The sequence below is a fragment of the Hemiscyllium ocellatum genome, chromosome 8 (assembly GCF_020745735.1).
Source record: "Hemiscyllium ocellatum isolate sHemOce1 chromosome 8, sHemOce1.pat.X.cur, whole genome shotgun sequence".
NCBI lineage: Eukaryota > Metazoa > Chordata > Chondrichthyes > Orectolobiformes > Hemiscylliidae > Hemiscyllium > Hemiscyllium ocellatum.
Window position 1 is genome coordinate 31,962,839 of NC_083408.1, and position 12,070 is coordinate 31,974,908.

General features: G+C 49.7%; 1 protein-coding gene across 1 annotated transcript in view; it reads left to right on the plus strand.

Moving 5' to 3' along the window:
• Positions 1-2,565: 2,565 nt before the first annotated feature.
• The window catches only part of plekhh1 (pleckstrin homology domain containing, family H (with MyTH4 domain) member 1), a 159,110-nt gene continuing 149,605 nt past the window's right edge, over positions 2,566-12,070 (plus strand). Inside the window, exon 1 of the mRNA XM_060828794.1 lies at positions 2,566-2,735. The gene's annotated coding sequence lies outside the window, so the exon portion shown is untranslated. The remainder of the gene's footprint in view (positions 2,736-12,070) is intronic.

Consider the following 12,070-nt stretch of genomic DNA (forward strand, 5'->3'; position numbering starts at 1 on the left):
TCAAGAGGGGTATTCGATGGTTCTTTGGATAGAAATAACATACAAGGGTCTGGGACTAAAGCAGGAAATGGGCAAGAGGTAATAATGCTCATTTGTAGAGCCGTCACACCCATAATGGGCCGAATGGCCTTCTTCAGCTCTGTTCCTCTCAGGCAGGTGATGAATTGGGATTTAGGTGATTAGCGATTGGGCTATGATTGGAGGTTGCTTAGGTCAGAAGGCCACCCTCCAGTGCAGAGGGAGAGCTGCACTGTCAGAGGTGCTGTTTGGGTGTTAAACGAGGACCCGCTCCATCCCCTTGTAGAGAAGGCAACGGTTCAGTCACTGGATCCAGAGACGCAGGCTAATTCACTGGGGATGTGGGTTCAGGTCCCACCCAGGTCATCTGGTGGGATTTAAATTTCATCAATAAATCTGGAATTGGAAGGTAGCCTTAGCGACAGTGACTAATCTTGGAATAAAATCATCAAATTCCTTCAGGAAAAGAGGTGTGCCATCCTTACCTGGTCTGATCTCCATGTGATTCTTGACCCACAGTGAGGTGGTTGATGTGGCCAGCCACTCAATTGAAGGGCAATTAGGAATGGACAAATAAATACCAGTGACACCCACAGCCCATCAAAGAATGCCTCAAGAAAAACACTCACATTTTAATATAACATAACTGACATGGTGGCTCAGTGGTTAGCACTGCTGCCTCACAGCGCTAAGGACTTAGGTTCAATTCCAGCCTCTGGTAACTGTCTGTGTGGAGTTTACACATTGTCTGTGTGGGTTTCCTCCCATAGTCCAAGGGTGTGCAGGTTAGATAGATTGGCCATGCTGTTGAATGGGTTAGCTATGGCAAATGTGGGGTTATTGGATGGGGATGTGAGACTGGGTGGGATGCTCTTTGGAGGGTCAGTGTGGACTCGATGGGCTGAATAGCCTGCTTCCACAATGTAGGGATTCGATGGATTTTAACAAGAATAGCAGGATTCTGCCCGAGGTCTCCTGGTGAATATTTATCTCTCAATCAAAGTCACGTCAAGTGAATTGTCTGCTCGGTATCATAGCGGTGGGAGCTTGCTGCTGGGTTTCCTACATTGACCACCCTTCCAAAACATCTGCATCTGATTTCCGGATATTACAAAAGTTGCTTTATAAATGCATGGTCAAGTGAGCTTTGCGTTTTGACTCTGAAGTGAGGGCTATAACTGAATCACAAGGCAAACTTTATCTTTCCCCCCCCAACCCCATCAGCTTCCTTGTTAGATCTCTGCTGAAGGAGTTCTGTCCAATTCAAACTATTGCACTTTAAGAGATGAAGAGACTTACTGTGCCAGGGTTCGAGAGGTTGAGCTACAGGGACAGGTTGAACAGGATGATGCTGTTTTCCCTGGAGCATCGGAGGCTGAGGGGTAACCTTACAGAGGCTTATAAACTCATGAGGGGCATCGATAGGGTGAATAGACAGTGACTTTTTCCCAGGATAGGGGAGTCCAAAACGAAAGGGCATAGGTTTAAGAAGGGAGGGGAAAGATTTAGAAAGGACCCAAGGGGCAACTTTTTCCCCCAGAGGGTGGTGTGTGTATGTAATGAGCTGCCAGAGGAAATGGTGGAGGCTGATACAATGACAACATTTGAAAGGCATCTGGTTGGGAATATGAATAGGAAGGGTTTAGAGGGATATGGGCCAAGTGCTGGCAAATGGGACTACATTAATTTTGGATATCTGGTTGGAATGGATGAGTTGGACTGGAGGGTCTGTTTCCATGTCATATGACTCTTGGGGTGGCACGGTGGCTCAGTGGTTAGGACTGTTGCCTCACAGCACCAGGGTCCCAGGTTCAATTTTAGCCTTAGATGACTGTCTGTGTGGAGTTTGCACATTCTCCCCGTGTCTGTGTGTGTTTCCTCTCACAGTGCAAAGATGTGCAGGTCAGGTGAATTGGTCATGCTCAATTGCCTGGTAGTGTGAGGTGTATTAGTCAGAGAGTAGTGGGTTCCTGTCTGGAGGGTCAGAGTGGACCTGTTGGGCTGAAGGGCCTGTTTCCACACTGTAGGGAATATAGTCTGTAACTCTAAACAGCCTGCAACGTAAGATTGTTTTTCACTCATTTCCAGCATTTTTTGTTGACAGGAGACTGGGGTTTCAGAGCATGTGGGGCTGCAATTGAATCTTCAGGAGCAGGACCGGTCAAACTGATTAGCCTCAGCACCAGCAGGATGGCGGATTTTGTATTTAACACAGTCAGTGGGGGGAGCACTAGAAGTGTGCTGCACCTGAGAGTTGCAATGACAATTTTAATGGGGGGGGGGAACATTGAATAAAGCTGTGGAAAATGCGGCTGTTCAGAGACAGGGGAGAGAGGGAAGGATTTACTCGAGCAGTTTCCTTCTTGTCAAACACTAAGATCGATGAGAGTGACAAAGTCATGGAGAGATTATGGGAGCGTGTTGTTGCTCTCTGTTTGTTGGGACCTGATGTAATTTCCGGCACTTGGTATTTAGGGGGCTGGGTTTTTTGTTTCTCTGTGTCCTTTCAGGCTGTGTGTGTGTGTAAGCTGATTCCGTGCACGTCAAAAGCTGCGGGATACAGGGAGAAGAGAGAGAGAGACATGTGCAAGGCAGGAGGGTTGAGCAGCGTGCAGCTAGAGCAGAGGGAGAAAGTCCAGTGCTGATGCAATGGAGTTCGGATCTTACTGACCCTCACCTCCGGAGAGAAAGAAGTTGTAGATCCAGAGGAACACAAGGTAATTGCACTGTCTGTGTGTACCTGTAACATATGGAGATCTGTATATTATTTGCATATGCTCCATTGCTGGTGCTAAGGTTCAGGTGGCTGTATTTTAACCATGTACTGAGCACCCCCTCCTGTATTGGTTTTGTGTGTGTGTGTCTGTGGTGGGTAGGGGCTGAGCGGTGGTTTTGCCAGCCCCTGCACCCAGCCCTCCCTGCCCGCTCCCGGTACTGAAATTCATCCCTGCCCCGCGGGTCCTTTTCGTTGCTTCGGGAGCAGAGACTCCAGTTCCGAGCCGGCAGCTCTCACTGGGGGACACACACACACACACACACACTCACAGAAACACAGACACACGCACACACACAGTCACAGAGACACACACACACACAGTCACAGAAACACACAGTCACAGAAACACACACTCACAGAAACACACACAGTCACAGAAACACAGTCACAGAAACACACACACACAGTCACAGAAACACACACACACTGACAGAGAAACACACACACACTGACAGAGAAACACACACACAGAGAAACACAGACACAGACACACACACACAGAGAAACACACACAGAAACACAGACACACACACAGTCACAGAAACACACACACACTCACAGAAACACACACACACTGACAGAGAAACACACACACAGAAACACAGACACACACACAGAGAAACACACACACAGACACACACACACAGAGAAACACACACAGAAACACAGACACGCACACAGTCACAGAAACACACTCAGAAACACACTCACAGAAACACACACACACTCACAGAGAAACACACACAGTCACAGAAACACATACTCACAGAGACACACACACTCTCAGAAACACACACACAGAAACACAGACACACACACACAGTCACAGACACATACTCACAGAGACACACACTCACACACACACTCACAGAGAAACAGACACAGACACACAGAGAGACACATACACAGAGAGACACATACACAGAGAAACACAGACACACTCTCACAGACACTCACAGAGAAACACAGGCACACAGAAACACAGACACGCACACAGAGAAACACAGACACAGAGAGACACAGACACATACGCACACTCACAGAAACACAGACACACTCACAGAGAAACACAGACAGAAACACAGGCACATTCACACAGAGAAACACAGACACGCACACAGAGAATCACAGAAACACACACAGAAACACAGACAGACACGCACACTCACAGAGAGACACAGACACAGAAACCCAGAAACACACCCACATTCACACAGACACACAGACACTCTCTCAGAGAAACACAGACATAGACACACACACACAGAAACACAAACAGACACACACTCACACAGATACACAATCACAGTCACACAGAGAAACTCAGACACACACACTCACAGAGAGACACAGACATACAGACACAGACACTCACACAGACACACTCATTCACACACAGAGAAACACAGACTCAGACATACAGACACTCACACAGACACACTCATTCACACACAGAGAAACACAGACTCAGACACACACGCACACACTGAAACACACACACACATTCACAGAGACACACACTCACAGACACACACTCACAGATGCTCTCACAGACACACACACACAGAAACACAGACTCAGACACACTCACAGACGCAGACACACACACACTGACACACTCACACAGACACACGCTCACACAGAAACACAGACCACACACACACTTACACAAAGAGACACAGACACATTCACAGACACACTTACACAGAGAGACGCAGACACACACATAGACACACACTTACACAGACACAGACACACAGAGACACAGAATCACAGAGACGCAGACACACACACACTCACACACAGACACACACTCACACACTCACAGACACGCGCACAAACACGGACACACTCGCGCACGGACACACTCACACTCAGACACTCACACAGACACACGCACGGAGAAACACAGACGCACAGAAACACAGACACAGACACAGACACTCACACAGACAAACACACCTCACACAGACACTCACACAGACACACGCTCACACAGAAACACAGACCACACACATACTTACACAGAGAGACACACACACAAACACAGACACAGACACACACATAGACACAGACACACAAACTCACACACAAACTCACACACAGACACACACACAGACACACAGTCACAGACACGCGCACACACACAGAAACACAGACACACACATACACAGACGCGCTCACGCACTCACTCACGCAGAGAAACAGACACTCACACTCAGACACACTCACACAGAGAAACACAGACACACACACACACACACACCTACACACACACAAACAGAAACACAGACACGCACACACACACTCACACAGACACACTCACAGAGAAACATGGACACAGACACACACGCAGAAACACACACTCACACAGACACACACTCACACAGACACACACTCACACAGACACACACTCACAGAGAAACACAGGCACACTCTCACACACACACTCACACAGGCACGCGCATACACACTCACAGAGAAACACAGACACATTCACACACAGAAACACAGGCACGCACACACACACTCATAGAGAGAAACACACACTCACACACACAGAAACACAGACACACTCTCGCACACACACTCACACACAGAAACACCCACATGCACACAGACTCACACACTCACACAGGGAAACACAGACATACACACACTCACACGGATACATACACAGAGAAACACAGACACACCCAGTGAGACACAGACACAGACACCCACACTCACACAGAGAGACGCAGACACAGACACCCACACTCACACAGACACCCACACTCTCACAGACACACACTCGCACAGGGAAACACAGATGCAGACATACACACACGCACATAGACACATACACAGAGAAACAGAGACACACACTCACACAGAGAAACATGGACACAGACACACGCACACACAGAAACACAGACACGCCCACACGCAGAGAAACACATACAGACACACACACACGTACACAGAGAAACACATACACAGACACACACACACTCACACAGACACACACACAGAGAGAAACACAGACACACTCTCACACACACACTCACACAGACACGCGCATACACACTCACAGAGAAACACAGACACATTCACACACAGAAACACAGGCACGCACACACACACTCATAGAGAGAAACACACACTCACACACAGAAAAACACAGACACACTCTCGCGCACACACACTCTCACTCACACACACAGAAACACCCACATGCACACAGACACACACACTCTCACAGGGAAACACAGACATACACACACTCACACAGATACATACACAGAGAAACACAGACACAGACGCACTCACACAGACACACACACCGAGTGAAACACAGACACAGACGCACTCACACAGACACACCCAGTGAAACACAGACACAGACACCCACACTCTCACAGAGAGATGCAGACACAGACACCCACACTCACACAGAGAGACACAGACACCGATACACACACTCACACAGACACACACTCACAGGGAAACACAGACGCAGACATACACACACTCACATAGACACATACACAGAGAAACAGAGACACACACACACAGAGAAACACAGACACACTCACACAGATACACAGTGAAACACAGACGCGCGCACACACACTCACACAGAGAAACACGTACACACGCACGCACGCACTCAGACACGCACGCACTCACAGGGAAACACAGACATACACTCACTCACTCACACACAGACACAGACACACACACACAGTGAAACACAGAGAAACGCAGACGCAGATACACTCACATAGACACAGAGAAACACAGACACACACACATACTCTCACAAAGAGACACACACACACAGACACACACACAGACACACACCCAGAGAAACACAGGCACAGACACATGCACACACCCAGAGAAACACTGACACAGACACACACACACAAACACAGACCCACACACAGACAGACACTCACAGAGAGACACACACACACACACACACCCAGAGAAAGACACATACCCAGAGACACACACACACAGATATACAGAGACACAGACACACGCACACAAGCACACACACACAGACACCGAGATATACACACACAGATATAGTGATACATAGATACTCACACACAGACAGACAGACACACACACACACTCGCACAGACAGATACACACACAATCGCAAGGACAGATACGCACACACTCACGCACACACTCACGCACACACTCACGCACACACTCACGCACACACTCACGCACACAGTCAGATACTGACACAGACACACGCACACTCGCACAGAGAAACACAGGCACACAAACACTCACACAGAGAGAGACACAGACACAGACACAGCGAAACACAGATCCACACACCGACCCATACTCTCAGCCGCAGATACACACATACACACGCGTACATACACACGGAGACGCAGACACAGACACCAAGATATACACACACACATAGATACAGCGATATATACAGAGACACACACACCCAGAGACAGACACAGAGATACAGATACACACACACATATATATACTGAGATATACACACAGATATTGTGATACACAGACACAGAGATATACACACGCAAACTCTCACACTCACACAGATACTCAGACAGATATACACACACACTAGCACAGACAGATACGCACACTCACTCACTCATACACACACACAGATAGTAATGAGCTGTGCTCAGTGAGACAGACCCAGAGGCTGGAGCTGTACCCCCCCCACCGACCCTGGGGGAATCGGGCCTCTCTGAGTTCTGCCCATTTCGGGGCAGCTCCCGCCAAGTTCCCCACAACCCAGCCCTGGCCACAGAGGCAGGAGGAGGCCCAGGGGCAAGTGTGTCCGAGTGCCCTTCGCCCTTCTCCATACTGCGGTTGCCCCCATCGCCCCCCTCCATCATCCCATTCTTCCCCTCCCTCACCTTCTTCCCCTCCCTCACCTTCTTCCCCTCCCTCACCTTTCCCCCCCATCGCGTTTTCCCCCATCCCCCCCATCGCCACCTCCTCCTCCCCCCCCCCCCCCCCAACCCGGTCGCCTCCTCCCCCTCCCCTGCCCAACTTCCTCACCCCCATCACATTCCCCCTCCCCCACATCGCCCCCCCACCTCCCCTGCCCAACTTCCTCCCACCCACCCACTACCCTACATGCAATCTCACCCGTCACATTCTCTCTCTCTCTCTCTCTCTCTCTCTCTCTCCCCACACACACACACTTGTTATCCTCTCTCCTTTTTCTCCTATTGCACCCTCTGTCTCTCCCACCCCCATCTCCCTCCTATCCATCAGCCCTCTTTCTACTGCTGCTTCTCCTCCTCAGCCCAGCCATTTTTCCTGAACCCCTTCCCCTCTCTCTTCTGGACCCTTCTTCCCCCTCCCCAACGCTCTCCCATTCTGCCTGTGACGCTCCCCCCCCCTTCTTTTCCATTTGACCCGAATCTCTCTACACTCTGTCCCCCTCCCTCTCCCTGACCTCCACAGTGCTGCACTCCACCCTTTAGCCTGACTCCAGTGCAGCTTCATTAACCCTACAGTGGTCAATCTATTTCCAGAGAGGATCAACGTGCTTCCTGACATAGGACTGATTTTGATTTGCTTTTCAGCAGTGCCTCTGACCTCTCCTCTGTCTATCTTTAGTGTGAGGTTATCTTATCTTCTGTGCGGTACACCCTGTGTACATCTCCCTTCAGTCTCCAATCCCTGAAGTTAACCCTTTTCTTGCCAAATTTTCACTGACGCAGATGATCTTCCCATTTGCCAAGTTGTTTCTAATGTGGAGATACAAGTCAGCATCAGAAGTAGGCCATTGGGCCCTCAAAGCCTCTCCTCATCTCCCCCCCACCCCTTCAGGAAAGGGCAATGTAGGGGAGGGGGGAATGTGAGGGTGTGGTAATTTTTTGAAGTCTCATTCTGGGAAACATTTTCCCCCTTATCCACCACCTGAGCAAAATCTGATACACTTCAGTCATGGCACTGCTTCCTCTTCCCAACACCCAGTGAAAGCAAGTCCAGCCCTTCCTCAGAAGACAATCTGTTCAATCCATGTATCAGTCAAGTAAACAACCTCCCCACCCCACCCCACCCCACCCCTGCAGTACATTTACATCCTCCTTTCAATAAGGTGTCCGAAACTGCACTCATGTCGAGTCATCCAATAGAGACACATAGACACTTCAGTCCAATTTGTCCATGCCTACTGATTTTTTTTCTCCCCCCCCCCCCCCCAAACTGAACTAGTCCCCCTTGCCAACCTTTGACCTTCTCAACTTTTCCTATTCGTCTACCTGTCCCAATGTCTTTTCAAATGCTGTACCAGCCTCCGCCACTTCCCCTGGCAGCTCCTTCCCTACATACGCCACCCTCTGTGTGGAAAAAGTTCCCCCTCCGCCCCCTTTTTACATCTTTCCCCTCCCACCTTTAAACGTTGGTGTTCGTGGTCTAGTTTTGGACTCCCCTACCCTGTGAAAAAAGCCCTTAGCTATTCACCCTATACATGTCCCTCATGGTTTTTATTTTAAAACCTCTAAAAGGTCTCCCATGCTCTGGGTGAAGAAAATCCCAAACTATCCAGCTCATAACTAAAACCCTCCAGTCCCAGTAACATCTTTATCGATCAGGGCGGCACGGTGGCACAGTGGTTAGCACTGCTGCCTCACAGCGCCAGAGACCCGGGTTCAATTCCCGCCTCAGGCGACTGTCTGTGTGGAGTTTGCACGTTCTCCCCGTGTCTGTGTGGGTTTCCTCCGGGTGCTCCGGTTTCCTCCTACAGTCCAAAGATGTGCAGGTCAGGTGAATTGGCCATGCTAAATTGCCCGTAGTGTTAGGTAAGGGGTAAATGTAGTGGCATGGGTGGGTTGCGCTTCGGCGGGTCGGTGTGGACTTGTTGGGCCGAAGGGCCTGTTTCCACACTGTAAGTAATCTAACCTAATCTTTTCTGTCCCCGTTCCCATTTATTAACGCCCTTGCTATAGTAGGGAGTCCTGAGTTGTGCACAGTACTCCAAAAGTGGCCTCACCAACATCCTGTACAGCCACACAACACGATGTCCCAACTCAGTGATCTGACAATAGATAATAGGTGCAGGAGTAGGCCATTCGGCCCTTCAAGCCTGCACCACCATTCAATATGATCATGGCTGATCATTCCTAATCAGTATCCGCTTCCTGCCTTATCTCCATAACTCTTGATTCCACTATCCTTGAGAGCTCTATCTGGCTGCTAAGGTGTGGGCTTACCAATGTTCTCTATAACTGAAGCATCACATAGAACAAGACAGCGCAGAACAGGCCCTTCGCCCCTCAATGTTGCACCGACCTGTGAACTATTCTCAGTTTGTCCCCCTACACTGTCCCATCATCCTCCATAAAAGTCACTTCCTGTCTTTTATGCTCAATTCATAATAAAAGTTGGCATCTCATCAGATTACGCGGTTTGCCTGCTCTCTAACATTTTGTCTCGTGCAGCAGGACACCTCTCTGTGTTTTGTGACATTGTGGTCATTCCCCATTTTTAAATAATAAAGTCTTTACCTCGGGTGACAGCACGTTCTGCATTTCTGTAGCACTCCGCTCGGTGAAGAGCACTTCTCAGCCAATCAAATGCCATCGAAGCAGGCTGAGACGCCAAGTAAAAGGGGGTGGGATCGAGCGACCCTCGGCCAGTGGGATTCCAGAGGATGGTCGGAGGGGTGGGTGGGGTGCTGCCGGAGAGCAGAGTGAGCCAATTGTAGGCCGACTGTGTGGGCAGCCTGAAAGACGGCCGACTTGCAGGTCATGTGCTAGCCCACAGGGAGATGGTGATTCAGTGATCATTCTAACCCCCCTCGCTGTATAACCCCATCTCCACCCCACACCCACCCCCCATCCCACCACCATCATTCCTAATCAAGTGGTCGGAAGAGGGATAATGGCTGACAGAATGCACGTTTCAGATTGACGCCAACCGGGATGGAGGGGCTTGGTTGGCAAATGTCAGCTGGTGTCACCAAAACTCACTGGCTGGCATGGAGCCAACAGTCTGTCATCCAGTCAATCACAGCAACACCAACGCGGCAGCACTAAGGATGTGATGCCTGGAAAGCTTGCAGGTTGTCACCACTTTGCAGCTTGTGGGATCTTGCTGTGCCCCACTGGGGTTTCCCTGTGCTTTTGCGTGTGATCACATTCCAATAGTACCTTTTGCTCGTCAAGGCCTGAGGTCATGAAAGGATCATTTAAATACTCCTCTTTCTTTTGAAAAGAACTGTTGAGGTACCAGCTTACAAAGGACCTCTCTGCTCGTAGTTATCCTCAACAGATCATTCTGTACGTAGGAAAGCCAGAGGGAATGGAAAAGGATCCAGCTACCTCCCTGACTTGGCAGTATTCCCAGTCTGGTGTAGTTCACCCGCTGAGGATTCGCCCCAGTGTACCTCCGATGCAGCGATGATGGGGCCAGGTGACAGTGTCACTGGACTATATATCTCAAAATATTCTTGAGGCGGTACAAATCTTCCACCGTGGCAGCTGGTGAAATAAAAACGTGGCTTTTGTTTTTGGAATTGAGAATGAGCTGGGGTTGGGGCCAGAGGGTGAGTGCAACAATACTTTGTTGTCAAAAAACCTATCTGCTTTGCTGAGCTCCCTCTGAGGGAAGGCCCAGTCTAGCCTGTGCGTGACCTCTGACCCACAGCGATGTGGTGGACTTGGTTAAGCACCCTCTGAACTGGGCTGGCGAGCCTCTCTGTTCAAGGGCAGTTGGGGGTGGGCAACAAATTCTGGGCTCGCCAGTGATGCCCACCTTTCGAAGAATGAAGTGGTTGGGGGGGGGGAAATAAAAGTGCCTGGCGTTGTTGGGTGCGAGAGGGGGGATAGGGAAGATGGTGAGGAGAAACCAGGATAGCTAGTCCCCCTTTTTTTTTTGTAATGATTATCCTTGGAGTTTGCATAAAGAAGTGCGTCAGATTCCAGGGTTATGCCCGTCATCGAACACGCCCGCGTGGGTTATGAAACATGGCCACTCGGGTGACGTATCCAGTTAGGGAGCTGGGCCGTTCACCCTCAGTGAAGATCCACACTTCAGGGAGCATTAGAACATAGAACATAGAAAAATACAGCGCAGTACAGGCCCTTTGGCCCTCGATGTTGCGCCGATCCAAGACCACCTAACCTACACTCGCCCACTATCCTCCATATACCTATCCAATGCCCGTTTAAATGCCCATAAAGAGGGAGAGTCCACCACTGCTACTGGCAGGGCATTCCATGAACTCTCGACTCGCTGAGTAAAGAATCTACCCCCTAACATCTG